A 22,863-nucleotide genomic window follows, 5' to 3' on the forward strand; every position below is an offset into this window, starting at 1 on the left:
AAACCTGTCATCGTGTCTGGAAGCCGAAAAGTCGATTCAGCTCTCGGGGAAAGGAATTCTCATTTTCAGACTTTAACTTTTTCACCGCTCCCAAGATCGGTGCTAAATTTAAATATGGGTGACATAGGTGGCGGGGAACTATTTCTATCTACTGTGGCAAATGTGTGCAATCTGATTAAGTGTAATTCCTGGGATTGGGAAATAAGAAGCTAGGAATGTGAACAAAAAGATTCGTAATCTCGGCCAAGAATACTTTTCATTTCAGTGTCCTGGTTAAAAGTTTTTTTTACTTTCAAACCGTTTTCCTGGCAGCTAGGAGGGAGGGCGGATAACAACATTTGTAAACATTCATTCGAAAAGTAAAAGAGCAAGTGATGAAACAAATTATGTTGACGTGACCAAGCGGCATTTCACATTTGTCATTGTGTTGTAGTAGCATTTCCTAGCATCTTCACAGGCAGGCAAGCTTTTGTAGACACGTCATTAAAACAGAAATCTAACGGATATCAGAGGTAGCTTCGTGTTGAGAATGCCTAGTATGGATAGTGACTGTTTACAGAAAAGGGCAACATCAGCCGGCTGGCTGCGAGCGATTCGTGCGACTGATGCCGTGGGGTGGTGACTTGTTGACAGCCTATTGATGAATGAAATGCGCTAGTCCTTTAATGGCCAGCAGGGGGAGTAGAGGGCCAAGTCAAAATGAACCTATTTAAAACAACTCGACTCCCGAGAGAGCGCTCTTTATCGAACACTTTATTTCATATTTTGTTGCCTATTCAAAGTCAGGCATTGCCAAGGTCGATCGTTTTGGCGAGTAGGTGTAGGAATGCATTTTTTTTGCCTCAACAACGAATTCAATAACCTGCTCGGTACCCTTCCACCGACCTTGTTAATGTCTGATTTATAATTTCATATCTTCAAATCTAATTATTCACAACACAATCACGGATAATACTCATTCATCGGACGCTGCTAACAACTCCTGGCTTTTTTAAAGGCCGATTGTTGTTGTGTGTCTGAATACAGAAATAGATACAATGTATTCATTTATTTAATGCAGTTTTATATAGCGTGAACTTTACCCAAAGGTGTCAGAGCGCTTTACAAAAGAACCAGGTAAGTTACAAAATGTACACAAGATAGACTAAACGCGCTAACAAGTTAGATATATACAGTGACAAGGGTACACAAGATAGGCCGATCATACTAATAAGTTACATATATGGAGTTACAACGCTAACAAGTTGCATATTTATATTGTAAAAAAAAGTGTCCGTGTTAAGTTAAAACAGGAGTAAAATACATATTTACAAAGTTGACCTCATGTGAGTGCTAGATGGACGTACGGGTCAAGAAAAGGGTTGAGTTATACTACTAGAGAAGCCCCAGCTCTGGTAATTTCTATGATTTATATAGAATGTAACTCTTGCGTACGTGAAAACATAAAAATATCACACAAAAATGCTTCTGAAAACGTGGCAGCTATGTACATTCTCTGTCAGTTTTTGAGGAAACCTGTATTTTACTGTATCCGTACATAATGGTCTGTTTATGCTCTCAGATTTGCTAGCATATACATACCACCAGAGGGCAGTATAGGACAAAGGGAGGTATCTTTATTTGCAATTTAGTATAGCTAGCCTGCCCGGCATTGGGTAGTATCGGACACAGTTGTGCCTCTGTGATTGCTCTCTAAAGCACGCTCACGCGACTCGGACAAACGAGTTGCTGACAGCACAACTTGAAAACAGAGAGACAACTCCTACCCACTGGTTACCAGTAGTGTTTACTCGAAGAAACTCGGGGCTAAATGTTTAGTCCGTACAATTGTGTAAAAAGAGGTGTTTTGCGCAAGCGCACACAAACACGCCCCATAACTTCAAAGGCAGTTGGTTGCTAATTGACACTGAGCGAAGGGCTGGCTTCACGTTGACCCTTAGTATTTTCAGTGAAATCAAACGATGAAGTGACGCCGCCGGCGTCGGCCTCTTTAACTCCCGTTCCTCTCTGTTTAAATATATATTAAACATGTGCTATGGACAGTCGTCCCTGGTTTCCTGTCCGCAGGTATGCTGTCATTGTCAAAACTGACTTCAAATCTCTTCTCTTCCAGAGACACTTCCAGAACTAATACACACCCTTCAAGCCCCCCAAGGAAGTTCTTTCACTATTGTCAATTAGTATTCTATGCCTGTACAAGTGTCATCCTAGTGTGTTTGTGAGTGACTGCCATCTATTGCTGTATTATACCTCTTCTTGTATCTCGTTTGCTTCTGTAACATGTACTTTTGTAACATTCTCCTCATGTAAGGTAACTGGTCCTATTGTGAAGCGCTCTGACACCTTTGGTTAAAGTCCGCGCTATATAAAAATGCATACATTAATAAATAAATAAATATGTTGGTTAATCACGTGCCACCTATGGCTTTAGAGCTGCTCCTTATGGCCGTTGACGGTTAGGCAAACTTAAGAGACCACCCCAGTATCTCGCTTCACCAAAATGCTACGCGGTAGCTGTCAAAGTGACATCATGCTTGCTTATTTTTCAATTTCAAAGTACTTTATTGAATGAATTATCTAAAGCTACAAAGACAAATCTAATCTGCCGAGCAACACGACTATAATATGACGCAAGTAACTTCCAGATGGTGTAGTCCAAATCGCAAAACTAAATGAACAAACATATGCAAGGTGAAGGCGTCGCCTTGAGAGTTAGAGCATTTTGTAAGATCGCGTTTGAGGCAGGCTAAGAGTTTTTATGAGGAGGAGTTCGACATCTTGTACCTTTAATCACACCAGTTACATCACAGCTCCAACCCTTGTCCCAGGCGCAGCAATTCAACAACATTGTTTGTATATGGAGGGGGTAAAGGGGGCAGAGTACATAAGTAGTGTCCAGGATAGAATACCTGCTAGTAAAATTTCCCATCAATGAAGAAAACATGGGTTCTTCATTATCCTCAAATGTACTAAACAGATCCGCAATAGATATGCTTTTATTACTGGTAGCACATTGGATGATGTAGATTAATAATTGAATCAACACATTTAGAGTTACAATGATCAGAATAATAGCAATCACAGTTTCAAAGATCTTCATTTCCCAATTCCCGAATATCCTTGACAGTCAGAACCAGATTTCTCTTAGGTTGAAATCAAAGCCATTTTGAATCTTCTGTAATTTCTTCACACTATCCTTAATGTGGTCTGTCTGTGCATATATTCTGAGTGAGGTGTTAGGGAGTTGAGTACAGCATTCAGAGCCTACTATAGCACAGACACCCCTTTGGCTGCCATTAGGTAATCTAAAGCCATTTTATTCAGGAGTAGTGTAGTCTTCTGGTCATCCTGCTGCTCTGTTAAACTTAGGGAAATGGCTGTGGCATTTGCTACTACTACCAGGGTTTCATATTGCGTCTAGTCTCCTGAATGGCCTTAACTTCGTCAAAGTTGAGAACTAGAATGGAGAAAATCTTTTTATTTCAGAGAGGGTAACCAGCAGATTGTCTGATAGCAGGGACACCGTATCCAGAGTAACCGATCCCATCCAACTCTTCAGGCAGCCAGGGAGAGGCTTTTGATCCACAGCCTTCTTGATGTTGAGGCTTGTGAAACACTATACCAGTGGGGAGTCGATACTCGTAAGGGGGTGATTCACATCATACAGTCTCTCAACAATGTCAAACTCTCTCTGGCCTGCAAGTACTCTCTGGTTCCCTTGTTTGCGGTGTTCACAAACCAGCGCTGGTTCTGACATGGCAAGGTGAGTGATGTCAGGTCTGTAACGCTGGCCCCACTCCAGGACGAACTCAGTACTGTTAGGTTTTTTGATACTTTCCAATTCCACAGCAATGGTGTATCCCACTAATAGCAAGAGTCTGAGAGCAGCAGGTAAGATAGCAAGCCAGACTCACAAAGAGATCCTGTATCCTGGAGATAGATACTTAATGTTGTCAGAGGTGGTAACAAAGAGGGGTGTTGCGTGCAGCATTGCTTGGGTTTGTAGGAACATGCCAAAAAGGTGGACACTGGAGGTCCGAGCCACTGGCAAGTAGCAAGGGAGCAACAAGACCAGTTTCAGCAGGGGGCTTCAGCCTGCGGCTTGATGCAGGTCCGGAATCAGGCAGAGGTGGGCAGTTGTCATGGGGAGGTGGAGTAAGCTTGCACTGGGATGTGTGGATCGACATTGCCAGACCACAGCACTTTGATTGTTTGGCTGTGTTGTTGATGAGCAAGATTTAGTTGGTGCCTTGCCAGTGAGATTGCAGAGATGTTTTCTTCTTCTGAACAAGTATGAACACCCACTCCCTGGTCTGGAGGGAATGACCAGCTTCGGTTGGACACTTAATTATGGCTGCTTGAACTAGAGAAAGAAAACTGTACAGACGGTGTACAAGCTTTCTGCAGTATTGTATTGTGAAATTGCATCATTCGGTTGTAAGTCTAACTTAGAAGCAGAGATGGGAGGGCAACTTAATGGGACATCCTGCTATTATCGAATTGCATCAACTCGGTATATTGTGTCATTATAGCTCCAATTGACCCCAAAGTCTATAATATATAATGGTTATCTTATTCTTGAGGCTACAGTTGTTTTGCTCCACTTTGACTCCTGGTGAGAAGCGCAGTGGAAGTGCTGATCTATGCCTAGGGCGTATAATTTTATCTGCAACCATAAATAAGGTGACATTCCTTGTGATGGTCCTTTGTTTGGGAAGAACTCACCAGGGAATCACTGGGAAGCCAGTTTCCTGATAGGACACCAGTAGGGAATCTCAGTCTACCGACAAATCCCCCTGGCTCCCCTTGTCTTGTGCCATACCTGCAACTGAGGACATTGGGACATGGATTCACTGATCTACTGCCTTGGTAATAGTCTTGTGGTGATTATTGGAAGAACAGAAGTATTTTTTATCAGGCTGCTGTATTTAAGCCACCTGTGAATCTTTTTTTGGCAGAGGGTTTGGAGGACACGTTCACACAGCAGCTCCAACCAGATGCAGTTTTAATGCCCTTGTAATTCACTAGTCAGTCCTGTGTCCGTAACAACTGAAATTGCTAAATATTTGGGGTAGTGGTGGAGCTGTTGGAATTCTTTCAGAATAGATGTATACTATGTCCAAGTTAGATACAGAATTGGGTGAAGGACACTGAAGTGCACACAATATGTAAACTGAAAAAGAGAGCCATACATACACACACATATATATATATGTTTTATATCTTTCAGAAATGTTAATGTTGCTGCTTATTAACTTAAATAAAAAGTAAAAAAATAATAATAAATTCAGTTGCTCAAAGGTTTTCTGAGGAGCCGGCCGCTGGTGCTACTGGAGAGAATACCAAATAACAAGGCTGCCTAATTCTAATTGGAACTCATGCTCCTATCTTCCATCATCCTACACTTCCTGTCTGTTTATCTCGCTATTGCATGTACATGTTATCCCTCCTTTCTCTGTCCCTTTATTTGTGTCTGTTTTCCTATATTTCTCCACCCCCTTCCTATCCTGCCCTTCTCTTGCTTTGTGTCACAATCTGATGACAGAAAATAAGTCCTGCTTTCCAAAAGTGAGTGTGGGTTGTTACCACCTGCCTGCAGAGACAAATTCTCCCCTCTGACACATGTGGTCTCTGAATCCTCAATCCAAGTGCTGTGCAGTGACTCATCATTTCAACAGCAGCAGCGGGCTAGAAGTTGAGGTTTGAACTGAAGATGATCTCTTGAAGCCATGCCTTGGCTTCCTTCTACTACCTCTCTGTGAGCCGTCCAACCACAATGACTATACCTGATTGCAGACTGCAAGTTGTGGCTCAGATGACAACACCCTCAAACCTCTTCCTCACAGGCCAGTACTTTTCTTTTTAAAAGGGACAGACCTGTGAGATTTTTTCCTTTCCGAGCTAATGACCTTGGCAATTAAGAATTCTAGTAGTCTGTGAAACAGATAAGCTGTTCAATTAGTTAATGATTTTCATGCGGTGGTTTAATTTGCAAACCCACCCCTGAAAATATAAATAAATATTTTTTAAGGCTACCGCCTCTATTTACATTTATTTAATGGCTTGAGTCATACCACAAACACAACCTTCAAAGAACTTCTTTTATACATCTTGATTCTAACCAAAAATGTCATGTCGCTACATTTTTCCCCTCCTTTCTCAAGCATCCCTTATTTCCAATGCTGATTTGACAGTGCTGGCTTGCATAGAACCAGTCACCTGAATCTCATATTAGATTTAAGTAGGCTAATTGTATCCATTCCCAATGTCATGTTAGAGCAGGATGTCCTCTCTTTCAACATGGCTTCTTACTCATTGACTGCTTGGTTACAGCAAGTTCTATGTTCATCGCACTAGATTGACCATGGCGTGTTCATGGACGCCCCCACTGCTGACACTCCGTGGGCAAAACGAAACTGCAGACCTATTCAAATTGTAGGATAATTGATTAAGATAAAGAGCCAAGTAATGATGTAAAAACCATGCAACATAACTTATTTTACCTTTCAACGCATCAAAAAACTTTGAGACTGCTCCTTTCATTGCTTCATCAAAGGGACAAGATAGGTCATGGAGTATGGGTGGGGAAAAGAGAGGTATCATGAGGTTTCCTTTTACAAGGAAGCCTTTTTCTGGTTGAAAAGTGCTCAAAACCGTTCTGGAGTCATTTCTTGTTCTCGTTTTTTGGTTCAGACTTGTTCCTCCACATGCCTCCTCATGTGGTGTATACAGTGTCACATCTTCTTATGCTTTCTATGTGTATGTTCTCACTTTGCATTGAGCCCTCAGACCATGGCCTATTCATGACAGGCCCGTACGGTTTTCCTGGGTGCAGGAACATTGAACCCTATTAGGTTAAGGCTTCAGCTGCAGCAGCAGTCGGGCCTCTTCCCCTGTCCCTGGCCAAACCTCTTTCTGTGGCATGGGGCGAGGGGGGTAATTCAAGGCTCCCTCCTTCCAGGGCACTGCCCCCCCTTCGCTTCCCTACTTATACACCCACCTCCCTCCACTGCTCCCCGCATAACAGCCTCTGCGTCTCATGCGGGCATATTGCTTTGAGATTTCCTTTTCTGTGCCTTTTGATTAATTTCATATTGTTGTTCTATGGAAAGTATAATACTAACGTTTGAAAACACTGGCATAGGGAGCAGAGTACCCAACACCCGTAATAATATAAACAGCTGGGGGGTGATTACAGGGTAACCATTGTGTTTAGTGTTTTGTTTTTATGCTGTAGCATACCACCTCTCCTGCTGTACCCTGGAACTGACAATTACCTGATACACCTATCTGCTGTATACCACTAGAACCCAAAAGGTGCTGGTTTTAAACGGCAGTGGCCCACCGCCACTTTGTTACAACTCCGTTGGTTACGATTCATCATCACAGATTGAAAGACCAGTCTCTAGATATGATGAATCTTCGCAGAGACCATCAGTATTTTCTGCACTTTTTCCGTGGTAAACAATCATGTCCAGTAGTTGAAGGCCAGTTGCGCACGTACATATGGAAGTAAAGAAACAGGTTTATTGCGTTTGCATTGTCTCAGCTGTTTCTTACTTCCTCGTTTGTATCTCACCAATCTCTTTAAGTAAACCTGATGTGGCTTCTCTGGTCGTTTTTTGATGAAATCTATGATACATTGAATCGTGGGTGTGTTCTGGTGCACCCAGCCAAGAATAAATTCTAGGAAAACCGCTCCTTGAATGCCAGAGTAGTACAAAGAAATGCTACTGACTTGGTACACTGCTTCTGCTACATAATACCAGGAAGTGGATGCTTGGGTAGAAGGATACATGTGCGCACCTGTCTATGCACAAATCCCAGAGAAACCCATTTTGTGCCAGCATGCTAGCACTGATATGATTTCGAAAAACTTACCTAAGTCCTGAAAGGATTTTGGCATGTTAGAATATTTGAAGGTAGGCCTTTATCTGGAGCCTTGTCTTTTGCGGGGAGGCTTCTGTTATTTCCTGTTTCACATATTAAAATATTTCAAGGTAGGCTTTCATCTGGGGCCATTGTTTTGCAGGGACACTTGTGTTATTTCCTATTCTGCAAATTAAAATATTTGGAGGCAGGTCTCATGTGGACCCTTGCCTTTTACAGGGCTACTTCTGTTATTTCCTATTCCACATTAAAGTGTCTAGAGTTAGGCCTTCATCTGTGACCTTTTCTTTTTTAGGGATAATTCTGTTTTTTCTTATTTCGCATATTACATTTTTGGTGGTAGGCCTTCGCCTGTGTCCATGTCATCTACATGGATAGTTCTTTTATTTCCTACTCCACATCGGTAGTTGTTTATGTAACCTGTGGGCTACATAACATATTTCAGTCCCATAAGTCTGCCTTGGTCCTTTCATCTTTCGAAGGGTGATTTATTGACCAGTCTTCAGTTGGGTAATAGCAACACCTGTCATTAATGTGTAAACGGTCAGTATCACTGTTTTACTGTTCCATTGCCTATTATGTAAAAAATTGTGAAGGAGGTTCCTATATTTGTTATACAGTACATATGCAAGGATAACCAGCTAGTTTGATTTATTGATATTAAAAAAACGAATAATGTAATCAGTAGATTTGTAGAGAGCTTCTTATCACCCGTGAGGGTATTCAGGTGCTGGCAGGGTCCAGTTAATTAGCCAAATAGCCAGGTTTTCAGGTACTTTCGAAACTCAAAGAGATCAGGAGGTCGGTAGACGAAAGGGTAGCTCGTTCCATGTCTCTGCTGCTAGGTAGGAGAAGGCATGACTGCCACATCTGCTACTTCGGATGTGGGGTATGAGGGTTAGAGAAAGAGGCACGGAGCGGAGGTGTCTGATGAGCTGATGGAAGTTCAAGTAGGCAGGTACGCAGTTGTGTAGGGCCTTGTATGCATGGGTCAGGAGCTTGAACTGGCATCTTTTCTCTACAGGGAGCCAGTGGAGTTCCCTGAAGTAGGGGGTGATCTGGGTTCTACTAGGGAGATCCAGAACGAGTCTGGCTGCGGCGTCCTGCATGGTCTGTAGTCATCGACGGAGGTGAGCTGCGATCCTTGCAAAGAGATCGCTGCAGTAGTCTAGTCAGCTGGAGATGAGGGCCAGGATGATTGTGCATCTTGAGCTTTGGGTTGCCACTTGAATATTTTACAACTCGCGCAGAGTATGAAGAAGCAGATTGAGGAAACGGAGTTGACTTGTGTCGTCATGGTTAGCTTGTTGTCCAGAGTAATGCCTAGGTGCCTAGCGTGGTCAGAAGGAGTGGAGTAGGTCCAAGTTCTGAGGGCCACCAGGATAAGTTCCATGGGGAGCTCTTGTTTCAGGAAATCGGTACCTCTGTTTTGTCTGAGTTGAGCTTCGGGCAATTGTCCTTAATCCAGTTGGCGACATCTGTCATTCAGTTGTGTAAGTTAGTCTTGGTGTTGATGGTGCCTTCGGAGAGGAAGAGAATGAGTTGTGTGTCGTCGACATGAGATATGATGTTGAGTTTGTGGGTTTCAGCGATACTGGCCAGAAATGTCATATAAGTGTTGAAGAGGGTAGGGCTGAGCGAGGATCCTTGGGTTCGGAGATGAAGGGGGGAAGGTGGGCATTTGGTGTTCTCCTGGTGAGGAAAGAGGCGATCCATCTGAGAGCGGCTCCTTTGTTGCCTATGTTGTGCATCCTTGTGATGAGTGTCTGGTGGAAGAACGTGTCAAAGCCTGCCGATTGGGAGAAGTTGAGTAGGAGGTCTCATTCCAGATGTGAGGAAAGTTGTTAGCTGATGACTTTTTCTAATACTTTGGCCAGAAGCAGGGAGATCGTTTAGTAGTTGTTGAGTTCACTGGGGTCTGCCAATCGTTTGACTTCTTTGTGTTTTCAGTCCTCAGGGAAAGTGGCCGGGGCAATTGGGGTGTTTAACAAGGTGGTGAGTAAATGGATGATTCTGACTTCACCTAGGTTGAAGATGTGGTGAGTGCATGGGTTGTTTGCGGCCCCTGAGTGGACCTAGTCCATGATGGAGGTGGTGTACTGTGGGGGAAGCTGCAATCATTCGGTTAGTGGATGTCTGTGGTGGCAGAGGTGTTTTTGTGTTGCTTGAAGAAGTCATTGGCTTTGGGCTGGAGTTTGAAGTTTCTGGGATCTTGGCATGGAAGAAGTCTTCAAGGTTGTCGCAGAGTTCCTGTGAGGGGGTAATGTTGTTTGTTGCAGCTGAGGGGTTGGATAATTCTTTGATGATGCTGAAGAGTTCTTTGCTGTTATTGAAGCTTAATTCAATGCGTGAGGCTAAGGCCTTTTTCTTTGATTCACTCACCTGTCTGTGGTAGAGATTGAAGGCTGTTTTTGAAGGCGGGCTTCTTGGTCATGTCCTTGCTGGTGCGCCATCACATTACCAGTTGTTTACAGTGTCGTTTACTGGTTCGGCGGTCTTCAGTGTACCAGCTAGCTGCTTGGTGGACCTTCTGTGGATGTTGTTGCCAATGGGAGCGAGGCGTACAGCGCAGTTGGTAATACAGTTGTTGAAGTTTGATGTTCTGGTGTAGGTTGTTGGAGAAGATAGGGTGGGTGGTGTTGAGAGCATTGATTCATGTGTCCTTCGAGACTATGCTCCAGCTGCTGAGGGGGTCATTGGGCAGACTGGGGCAGAGGTCCATGAGCTAATGATGTTGAAGTGGACGATCCATATGAGTTCCATGGTGTAGCTGTACCTGATGCGGTCGCTGGTGGTGAAGGTGGGGTCTAGCGTATGATCTGCGGTGTGCGTGGATTCATGAATGAGTTTGGTGAGTCAGATGTTGTTCATGCTGTTGAGGAGGTTGGTAGTGTTTTTTTAAAAACATTTTTATTTGCATTTTATCATAACTCAACAATACAATCATGTAATCAGCAGTTCGCACACCCATGTCTCCCACCAACCACCCTCCCCACTTTACAGGTCTAATAAGTTCCATTTCGATCTAATCCAAAGTCCAAAGTACCAAGGTGCAATCGTCTCTTATGTTCGGACACTGAGGCCTCCGTTGTGTACTCATACAGTCGTTTATTTTGCTACCTTCCGAATCTCCCTCAAAGCCCCTCATCCATTCCGTGGTAGTGTCTCCATCTACCCCAGACCTTGCGGAATTTCTTCGGGCATCCCCTCGCTTTATTGGGTACTCTCTCTGCAGCCATGTAAAGTTCTAACCCTCTCCTCCATTCATCCAACCCCGGCGGTTCCGGTGCTCCCCAATAATTAGCTATGTCCCTTTTTGCCACCACTAGTGCCAGCACCAGAAAAATCAGTAGGGGGCGCGCTAGATCCACATAATTTGTCGTGCCTAGGAGGGCCAGCCTGGGCTCCGATTGGAGAGGGGTCTCCAGTACCTCACCCAACTCTTCAAAAACTGTATCCAATAATCTTGTATCTTGCTGCATGCCCATATAATGTGATAGAAGTCCCCTTCCAAGTCTCTGCATCTAAGGCACCTTGTGTCCTCCGTCCTCCCCATTTTGTGGAGCCTCACTCTATCATAGTAGGTTCTATGAAGCACATTAAATTGAATGAGGCGCAGCCGGGACTTAATTGCCACCCCCCTGGGGTGCATTAACACCACGTCCCAGTCAATATCCTCCATGTCTCCTACCTCAGTTTCCCACATTCTTCTAAGCTTGACCAAGTCACCTAGCATGTTATTCGTTAAAGTTTTATATGTAAGTGAAACCGCTTTTCCCTGGATTTGCTCCTGCAGGAGCCATCCCTCTAATGGTGCGTATTCCAGGAGCTCATCTGACTGGATTTTTTGGGCTCGCCAAGCATGCCTCAGTTGCGCGTATTTGAAGAACTGCGTACGATGCAAGCCAAAATATGATCTTAGAGCCGTGAATTATTTCAGTTCCCCTATGGCCACTATGTCCCCCAAGGTGGAGGCACCTATATCGTCCCACCTCTGAAAACCTTTTAATTTGTTCAGTTCCATCAGCCACGTACAGTGCCAGATCGGCATCTGTCGTGTGGGTTTCATCCCCCAACCCGTGCGTTTCATCACCTTATTCCAGAGTTGCAGAGTAATTCCCGTAGCAGGGAGGAGCTGCCCCCGCCTGGTGCCCCTATAAAGATAGTACATCAACGGGCTAGGTGACATTCTGTGTCTTTCAAGGGCATAAGTGGGGTGGTCTGCCTGCACGTGTAGCCAGTCATTGATCGGGGCTATGTGTTCCGCCCAGTAGTAGGCTTCCAGGTTCGGGAGTGAGATCCCTCCGCTGTACTGATGTCTCTGAAGGGTATTCAGTGCTTCTCTGGGTTGTTTACCCAACCAAAGGAAGGACCGCAGCTCAGCATGTATTCTCGTGAACACTTTTTGTGGGAGTGGATAGTACTCGTTCTGCAGGGCGTATAAAAACTTGGGCAATGTGATCATTTTGAACATGGCCGCCCGACCTAAAAGTGTAAGTGGGAGCTGCCTCCAGCGGGTCGTGTCCGCTATAAAATTCAGTATTATTCGTTCTAGGTTCTGTTGATATGACAGCTGTCGGTCCAGGGTGACATACACTCCAAGATACTTAAAGCCCTCTACTGTCGTCAATAGTCGTCTCGGGAGGTCCGGCCAGTTCCCCCGACCCTTAGGGTAATAGAGGATCGATATGTGCCAGTTGATCTGGTAGCCCGCGTACTTTCCATATCGTTCCAGTTCCAGGAACATTTACGGTATTGTTGTCTCTGGGTATATGATGTACAATAGGATGTCATCCACGTATAGCGATATTGTCTCTTCTGCGGTATCCATCTCTCCCCGTCTGAATCTTCTAATGGCTACATTCTGGCGTATCCTAGCGGCCAGCACCTCTAATGTAAGCGGAAAAAGGAGGAGAAACAACGGGCAACCCTGTCGGGTCCCTCTCTGGACTTGGAATTCCCACGACAAAACCCCGTTCACTCTTACTTTGGCTCTAGGCTCAGTGTATAGCAGCTGGACCCACTTCCGAAATTTGGGGCCAAAACCGAATTTCTGCAGGACACTCTCGAAACGGCCAATGAACAGCATCAAAGGCCTTCTCGGCATCAAGGGATAGAAACCAATGTGGGTCCTCCCTTCCTTGTACCTCCTGCAGCCAGTTGTGAGTGCGCCGGAGATTTAACCTGGTGGCTCTATCCGGAAGGAATCCCGTCTGATCTAAGTGTACTAGATCCGGTATCGCCGATCGGAGCCGTAACGCTAGGATCGTCGCCAGTAGTTTCGCCTTTGTATTCAAGAGGGATATGGGGCAGAATGACGCACACTCCTCTTGCGGTGTCCCCTCTTTATGTATTGGGATTATTATTGCCATGCACAGATCCAGGGGGAGTCTCCCTTCTTGCAAAGCCCCCTCAAAGAGTCCCTTCAGATGGCGTGTCAGGAGGTCCGCCGTGCGCTTAAAAAACTCTGCTGGGAACCTGTTTGGGCCCGGGGTTTTACCCGGTCTCAGCCTGGCCAGAGCCCCAGAGATGGCGTCCAAAGTGATATCAGATTCTAGGGCTTGAGAATCCTCGGGGGTCATGGCCGGTAGTTCTATTTGTTCCATGTACTGTAGGGCCTCCTCACATGTCCCCAAGTCCCTGGCCCTGTAGAAGAGTTCGTAGTGGTCGGCAAATGTCTCTGCAATTTGAGTGTCAGATCTAATGAGCAATCCCTCGGGATCTCTAAGTTGCTCCACCCATCTGGCGGCGCGCTCCTTTTTACTTAGCCACGCCATCAGTTTGCCTGACTTATCCCCCACATCATAGAGGCGGTGCAGGGTAGCTAAGGCCTGGGTTCTGGCCTCTCTTGTTACCAGCTCTCTGTATTATTTCTGTTGGTCTGTCAGTCTCCTGAGTGTCGCAGTATCCTTTGAGGTCTGGTATTCCCCCTCCAGGTCTAGAATGGTCGCCTCCATCGTTAGTGTTTCAGCGTGGAGCTTTCTCCTCTCCTCCGCCAGTCTGTTTTGTGCCCTGTCCCTCATTACTGTCTTTAAGGCCTCCCAGAATGTCACCCCAGAGGGGACCGTTCCCTCATTGACCGCAATATATACCTTCACGTCTGCTCTCAGACCCTTCAAAACATTTGCATTCTGTATGTCCGAAGCTGTCAGTCTCCAGGAGCCTCTACTCTTATTCCGGTCCATTCCCACCCTCGCTAATAATGGGGAGTGATCGGAGATCCCTCTCGCTCTGTATTCCGCCATGTCGTCTACTGTCAAGTTTTGTCTGGACATAAACACGTAGTCCAATCTCGAAAAGACTTTATGCGAGCCCGAGAAAAAGGAGTAGGCCTTCTGTCTGGGGTGTAGCCAGCTCCAGACATCTGTAAGCCCTAAATTGTCAATCATTTGTGATAGGGGAGTCCGGGTCCGCTCTCTGGACGCCGTTCCCGTCCGGTCCAGCCCTACGTCCATCACATCATTGAAATCCCCCCCAAGAATCTGTGTGGTGTCAGCTGTATCCAGGAGTATATCTGTCACTTTCTTGAGTGTGTTGGCCTGTAGTTTTGGCGGGGCATACACTGAGAGTATTGTGTACTCGTGTCTGTTCATTGTCCCTTTAACACCCACATATGTCCCCTGCGGGTCTGTCCATGTTTGAGCTAAACGAAACGGAGTGGTCTTTTTCACAAGTATTGCCACCCCTCTCGAGCCCGTGGTATATCCTGTGTGTGCCAATACCTTGTACTGTCCCCTAGCTAGAAAAGCACAGTTAGTCCCTTTAAGGTGGGTTTCCTGCAACAGCGCTATGTCGGGGTTCAGTCTTTTAATGTACAAATTCACCAGCTCCCTCTTAATCTTGCTGCCAAGGCCATTAACATTCCACGTCAGGACACTGAATCCCCTTCGGTCTCTGCATTGTCCCACGTGGTCATCCGCCATTCTGAGGTGTGTGTTGCTTAGTGCAGTCGGTCACCTGTGTGGAGGTGTTGTTTGCAGTACTGAAGTGTGCGGCCACCACAACATGATTGTCCCCCCCTCCCCTTCCCAACTCCCCCCCCCCCCCCATCCCTCCCGCCCATCCCCCAACCGGGCTCCTGTCCCTCAACCCCCTTTAACTGGAAACATCCATAACTGCCCCCCTCCCCCCCCTCCAACTCTCCCCCCTTTAGTCTCAACTTCGGCAGAGCCAAGACTGCAGGCGGAGTAGGTCTGTCGCCCACCCTTGGATCCCCCCCCTCAACCTAGATTTGAACTTTACGTAGTGGTTGAGCGGCCCGCCCCCTCCCGATTAGCCCAACAGTAGAAAAAACATAGCATTCAAATAAATAACCAAACAATACATGAAAAGGGGTGTTTGTAAATTGCGTGCCCCCTCTACGATGAGCTGTTTTCTCTGGTACTAGTCCTGTCCCTCGTCAGGAATGTGAGTCCTTTGTCCCATTGTCCAGATCTTCCACCTGCCCGGGCGTCTCTTTCTCGAGCTCCCGGATAGCAGACTCCAGGGGACGTAATGAGCGTCTTTCTGCTTCCTCCGCCTCCGACGTTCGGCCTCCCGAGTCGTCTTCCTCTTCTGAGCCCTCCTGATTGACTAGGCAGCTAAATCTAGACCCAGGCGCTGCTGTCTTCCCCGCTGAGGACGTCGAGTTCCGTCTTCTCCGTCCTGAGGTGTTGACTCCTGGGTATGGTGTGGTCTGCGTACGTCTTCTTGTTCGTGGCTTTTTGAACCTTTGAGTCTTAGGGGGGCTGCTCCTAAGGTTAGCGGCTGCCATGTAGTCCCTCAACCGGCTACCTTCTTCTGTCGCCCCTCTGAATATTGGACGTTCCTCAAGCCACTGCCAGGCCTCTTCTGGTCGGCTAAAGAAATGTGTCTTGCCCTCAAATATTACTTTTAATTTCGCTGGGAAAAGCAGCATGTATGTTATGTGCAAGTCCCTCAACTTTACTTTTACTGTATCGAAAGAGCGTCTTTGTTTCTGGACCTCCTTGCTATAATCTGGAAAGATCATTATGTTTGTGTTTTCTAGTCGTATCTCTCCCACTTTCCTGGCCTCTCTGAGTATTAGGTCTCTGTCTGCAAAGTTCAGGAAACGCGCAATGACCGGTCGCGGCCTCGCTCCCTCGGTGGCTTCGCCAGCAGCGCCTATGCGCTCGCTCAATGATGAAACATTTCGAGAATTGTGCCTGTGGGAACGTCATCTTCAGCCAGGAGAGCAGATAAGTCGCCATGTCCGCCCCTTTCGATGCCTTCTCTAAATCCCACAAAGCGGAGGTTGTTGCGTTGCGCTCTGTTTTCCGCGTCCTCCACCTTCCAGAGCAGTTGCCGGTGTGATGCTTGAAGCTCCGCCATGTCTTTCCGTAGAGTGCTATGGATTTTGCATTTTACCCCGGGGGGGCGAAGGATTTGTAGCTGTTGGCCCGCACCTCCGCACCGGATATTAGACCTGGGGCTCGACAGGCGCTTGGCCTGAGGGGCCTGGGGAGAACGCCCTTGCTGCGGCGGCCCGCCTAAGGACATAGCTGGAGGGGGTGGGGGACGGTCGGTCCCACCGTGTGCGGTGGCCTCGGTATCGGTGCCAGTTACGTGTGGTGATCTCGGCAATTGACCGGTTGGACCTGGTTGCTGGATTGTGGTTGCGCTGTGTGGGAGATACGGTCACCGCTCGTACTAATAGGCTATTTTACCCGGTTGATTCCAGATCGGGCGGTGAGTGCCTGGCCGTGGCAAAATGTAGACGAAAACGGATTCTGAGAAGCAGACTTCTAAGACCCCCAGGGGTGCTAGGCAGGTGCAGTCCAACAAATTGGACAGATATACTCTGCCCAGGGGGTCGCCACAGGAGTCTAAGAAGTGTCCAGCTCTGAAGACCACTCCGTAGTGGAGGAACCGACCTTAAAAGATCTTATGGTGGCTATCACCGGGGTCAGGACGTCTCTGGGGCAGAAGATGGAGACTCTTGATGCCAAGCTTGACACTGTTTTGATAGAGATGGGGTTGATCAGGGCGGACCTTTCCAAGTAGAATGAGAAGGTTAAATCTCTGGAGGTCAAGACAACGAGCCTCATGGATGATGTGAACCAGCTGCAGCAAGAGGTACGTGACCTTAGGTCCTCGAGGGAGAGCACGGATCGGCGACTGGACGAATACGAAGGGCGGGCCCGACGGAACAATGTTCGAATCCTGGGGGTCCCAGAGAAGGCGGAGGGGCAGGCCACGGATCTTTTTGCGGAGAACCTTATTCTCAATCACCTTAAACCAAAGGGGCTCAGCAAGTTCTTCACAGTGGAACTAGCCCATAGGGTACCGGGTGGCAGGCCCCGGGTCGGGGCGAATCCTAGACCGATCATTGCCCGTGTGCTTAATTTTCGTGACCGGGACGCTATCCTGCAGGCGGCACGTTCGGTGGAGCCCCTGGAATTTGAAAATGCGACGCTCCTGTTCTTTCCGGATTTTAAACAGGCGGAGCAGAAACAACGGCATAGTTTGTCTCGATTAAAAAGAAACTGAGGGACAGGGGCATGAGGTATGCCATGATGTTTCCTACCCGTCTCCGAGTGGAACTTGACGGGAAGGCCTGGTTCTTTGACAATCCTGATGTGGTTGCGGACTGGTTGGATAGTGTCCAGCGCCCTGACCAGGAGTCCCGCGATCAAGGGGAAGCTGAGGAACAATGACTTGGTTTAGCGGGAGTCCAGCAGGGGGTGATTGATAGCTGTTGTGGGGCAGGTTTCTGCGGGTGACTGGAGAATGGATTTCCTGCAAATTTGTGCTTATGTCGTTGATTTCCTTTGATGTGCAGGTGTATTCACATAGAGTCGGGGGCGGGGGGTTGGCGCGCTGGTTCGTGGGCCCTCCTCTGTGTTCTACTTTTAGATTTTCGTAGCTTAGTTGGGGGCGACAGGCACACTGCTAGTTGGGGATGAGCGTAAGCTGTATGCAGGGGTGCAGGGAGGGGGGTTGGTGGGGGGTGTTTGGGGTTTCTTTTTTTGCATTATTGTATGTCTTTTTTTTTTATACTGGGTGCCATCAAGCTATTCTGTTCTTTTTTGGATTGGTGATGTCCTCCGTTAAAAGGGTGGTTGGGATCTCCGCCTTGAGTTGGAATGTGAATGGGCTGGGGGATAAGATCAAGAGGGGTATGGTTGGCCAGTTGATTTGGAGACACTCCCCAGATGTGGTGTTATTGCAGGAAACTCACCTTATGGGAAAGCGGTGCATGGCTCTCCATAGAGGGGGGTATAAATTAGTTGCACACTCTGGTTTTACGACTGGGTCAAGAGGGGTCGGGATTTTGATTAAGAACGCATTCCCGCTGGCCATACAGGCCTCCTGGACTGATAATAGGGGTAGGTATGCTGGCATTTCGGGGTTGTGGGAGGGGAGAATTGTAACCTTATTGTCTGTCTATGTTCCTCCGGCCCTTCAGTCTGATACATTTCATGATCTGTGCAAACATTTTTTGACATTGCCTGTTGGTTTGTTGATTGTTGGTGGTGACTTTAATGCAGTTATGGATGGGATGGTTGATAGGTGCCCGGCTCGGGAGTTGTTGCCGTCCGGAGGTGGTTGGCTGATTTTGTAGATATTGTTGGTCTGGTTGATGGTTGGAGGCTTAAGAACTCTGGTGATTCTCAATACACTCATGTTTCGGCTGCACACAAATCCCTCTCCAGAATATATTACGTATTGGTACCTGCGGCTCAGGCTGCGTGGCTCTGGGAGGTGCGGCACTTGGCTAGGGGGGTTTCGGATCACTCACCTATTTGGATTAGTCTAGACCTTGGCGGACGCGATGTGGCCAGGGCCGCTCCTATTAGTGCAAGGCGGTTCCGGGACCCAGCGGCTAAGAAGGAGATTGTGCGTGTGGCTGATAGATATTTTCAGGAGATTGTATCCTCGGTGGACTCCAAATGTTCCCTATGGGAAGCGTACAAAACTGTTCTTAGAGGGGAACTGCTATCGTATATTTCCGGGAAAAAGAAGGAAGGGCGTGCTGAGTTTGATAGGGTAGAATCAGAGCTGCTTGCGTTGGAGCGGGAGGTGTCTCGTGTCTCCACGCCGGAGGGACTGTATCGATTGCGTCTCCGCAAGGATGAGTATCGGAGCCTGGCCCGAGATAACGCGAGGTCACAACTGGCAGATACCCCGAGTAGGGTATATGAGCACGGGGATAAGGCCGGGAAGCTGATTGCCTGGTTGGAGAAAGGGGATTGGCCGTCGCGGTTGGTTCCGGTGCTGCAGCCCACTGGTTCGGATAAAATTACGAGTCCGCAGGAGATTGTGGATGCGTTTGCTGGTTATTATAGAAAGGTGCATGCGGCCGAATGTCACTACTCGGAATCTGAGAACGCGGACATGATCCGGGACATTCCAATGCCCGCTCTTTCGGATGAGGACAGGGAATTTCTTGACTCTCCACTTACCAACGACGAAGTGGCTCAGGCGATTAGAGGGGTTCGTTCGGGTAAGGCTTCTGACCCTATTGGGCTTCCCTTTGAACTCTACAAAGTGAACGCAAATAAGTTGGCTCCATTTGTCAGAGACATGTTTGTGGAAAGTAGGGAAGGGGGTCGGCTTCCTTACGATCAGCGTGTGGTGAATATTATAGTCCTGCACGAGGAAGCAAGCCAAAGACGGAGTGTTCTTCGTACCGACCGATCTCCTTGTTAAATGCCGAGCCGAAGATCTTGGCTAAACTACTGGCGGCCCGACTTGTAAAGGTCATTACGAAGCTGATCCACCTGGACCAGTCAGGTTTTATGCCCCACCAGAATACAGCTCTTAATCTACGCAGGCTTCAAGGGGTTCTGGGCGGGGCATCGCACATACATGAGCCGACGGTTCTGTTATCCTTGGATGCTACCATGGCATTTGACAGAGTGGAATGGCCCTATCTTTTTGCCGTCCTGGACAAGATGGGCTTTGGCCCAGAATTCGTTTCTTGGGTCCGCCTTTTATATTCCGGTCCACTGGCTCGAGTAGTTGTCAATAACCATAGATCGGCATGTCTTTGAGTTGGGGAGGGGCACCAGGCAGGGATGTCCTCTTTCCCCGCTGTTGTTCGCTTTGGCTCTCGAGCCACTTGCAGCCTGGGTCCGCTGGGATAGATCGATTAGGGGACTCAGGTGGACGCCTGAGTGGGAGGATAAGATATCACTTTATGAGGACGATATTTTGTTGTATTTGACCTCCCCTCGAACTTTGCTAATGGTATTTTTAGACGTCCTGGAGGTGTTTGGAAGATATTCCGGCTTCGCCATTAATTGGGCGAAGTCGGTCCTTGTTGTTTTGAGTGGTGATCCCCCAGAGGTTCCTCCAGGTTGCCCGGTCAGACTGGAAACGGTGGGATTCAAGTAGCTTGGTGTTTTTATATCCTTGGACCCGCAGAGTCGGTACTCCAATAACTTGTTGCCGCCCCTGGTTCGGCTCCGACGTGACGTGACCCGCTGGAAAATGCTTCCTCTCTCCCTCTTCGGTCGTGCTGTCCTGTTTAAGATGATGGCTCTTCCTCGTTTTCTGTATGCACTTCATAACTCACTGGACCCGGTTCCCCCGTCGTATTTCAGGGAGGTCGAGTCTCTCCAGAGACTGCTTCTTTGGGATGGTCGACCCCGGATTGCATTTACGAAATTGACGTTGCCATGGTATAACAGGGGGATTGGTCTGCCTAACATCCGTAAGTATTATTGGGCGTCACAGCTGTCAGCGGTTAATCAGGCTATTTATGGCTCGCCGCTTGATCCCGGCTATGCTATGGACCGCAGTCAGGTTCCCGGTGGGGAGTTCACTAGAGCATTGTATGCTAGGCGTGGGCGTTTTCCACTGGTGGGGCCAACAGCGGTTTCTGTTCAGGTCTGGCATGAGGCCAATCGCTCCCTTAAGTGGGAGGGGAATCTCACACTGGCTACACCTCTCTGGAACTCTGAACGCTTGGGAAGTTTATGGAGGTCTAAGGTGTTTGACAAATAGGACCTCATTGGGATTTCGCGAGTAAGTGATCTCTGGGGTAAAGATGGAATCCTCCAGTTTGAGTCATTGCAGGAACGGTATCAACTGCACGGGAATGAGAGGTTTCGCTACCTCCAGATTCGGCATGTGCTGCTGGCCGGTGTTCCCCGGGAAGCGACGCTCCCGGAGGCTTCCCCGTTGGAGGATCAAGTGTTGGACGGTCATCTTCCAACAAAGACGATCTCCTTGATTTATAGGAAACTGGTTAATCGCACTGGGGATCCCCTGGTGGTACTCAGAGATCATTGGACCGCTGACGGATTGATACTAGATGATGAAGACTGGAGGGAGGCTGTGGCCTCTCTCCGAGGGTCATTGCAATTCAAATGAGACTCCGGCTGGTTCAATTGAAGATCCTCCATCATTGCTATGTTACCGGCCCGCAAATGGTGCGAATGGGTCTGGCAGTGAGTGACGTGTGCAAGAGAGGATGTGGCGAGGTTGGAACGTTTTTCCATATGTTATAGGACTGTGCTATCATTCGGGGGTACTGGTTCGCTATTCAAGCCAAGGTGCGGGAGGTGTGGGGAGTGAGTTTTGAGTTGGAGGCGCGGCGGTGTCTCCTGAATGTTTGGGAGCCAACTGACCTCTCGTCCCATGGCAAGGTATGGGTCGCGTTGGCATGTGGTGTCGCCAAGCGCAACATCGCTCAATTGTGGGGGTGAACCAGCCACCTACGATCGGAAAATGGATGGAGGACCTGGATTGGTGTATGTTTAGAGAGCTGGCGGTGTATGTGGCCAGAGGGAGGCCCAAGAAATGGGGCAACATTTGGGGGCCCTGAAACCTGCATAGGGGTGAGATATGCACTCCTCCTGTTACACAGGACGATCCAGCACTGTCGGAAGTTCCCTGAACCCGTATGTTGTTATCTTTGATGTAATTATCTGATTAGGAGGACGCCTTTTTCTGTAATGAGAGCTGAGAAGCAACCCAGTGTATTTATTGTATGTGTTTATGATTTCATCTGTGTGCATTAATAAAAAGAATAAAAAAAATAAAAAAACGTGGTCGGAAAAATCCAGGCAGGAAAACCCAGGCTGCTGCAGTGTTACTCGATCAGGCTGGAACTAGTGGGCTAAATGAATTGTTATAAAATGTCATAAAAGCACGTCAAGGGAATTTTTCCACTCTGCTGTACATTATTCAACATCTGTCCATAACAACACCCCCCGCTACTTGACGTGGCAGTATAGCTACCATCTGCAAGGAAATCATTGTGTCCATGAAAATAGCAAAATGTTTGAAGCCTTATTTAGAAACGGACACTTAACTGTACTTCCTCCAAAACCACCATAGAAGCTCTATCCCGACACCTCTGTATTTCCTAGCCCCATTTAGAGTGCCATCCAATTTATAGTGTTCGATCTATTACCATGATCAAGATTCTCAAAACCTCCCACTTGACCTGTATTTCTTTTTTGCAGGGCTAGACCAGCTCCAATGGGCTACTTACACCAGAGACATGACGTACAAACCAGTTGCTATTTTATAAAAACATTTTTTTTATTTTTTCAAAGAAATCATGTATTTCATTTTCTGTATCAAAGTTCAAAGCAATACATTATTTTCATAGTAGTTTCATTTTTAGGTCGCGCCTGCGAATGCAGGGGCGAAAGCCCCTGCTGTCGCAAAGCGATCTATTGTGATCATTTCAGTCATTTCCCTTTCAAGGAGTAGGCAGAGAAGACAACAGACTGTCACGCGCACGCAGCCGGCCGGAATCGGATCAGGTCACGCGCTCCGATCCCGGCCGGCTGTTCACAACACATGCACACATGCACACGCAGGCACAGGCAGGCACACACACAGACAAGCACACACGCAGGCAGGCACACACGCAGGCACAGGCAGACACACACGCAGGCACAGGCAGGAACACACAGACAGGCACATACGCAGGCACACACGCAGGCACAGGCAGGCACACACACAGACAGACGCACGCACCCCCCCCCCCCCAAACTCACCGGGCTCTTTTAG

General features: G+C 47.6%; 1 protein-coding gene across 1 annotated transcript in view; it reads left to right on the top strand.

Moving 5' to 3' along the window:
- LOC147710777 (uncharacterized) overlaps window positions 1-22,863 on the top strand; it is a 209,306-nt gene that overhangs the window by 141,126 nt on the left and 45,317 nt on the right. The window lies entirely within an intron of this gene.

The sequence above is a fragment of the Lissotriton vulgaris genome, chromosome 5 (genome assembly GCF_964263255.1).
Source record: "Lissotriton vulgaris chromosome 5, aLisVul1.2, whole genome shotgun sequence".
Lineage (NCBI taxonomy): Eukaryota > Metazoa > Chordata > Amphibia > Caudata > Salamandridae > Lissotriton > Lissotriton vulgaris.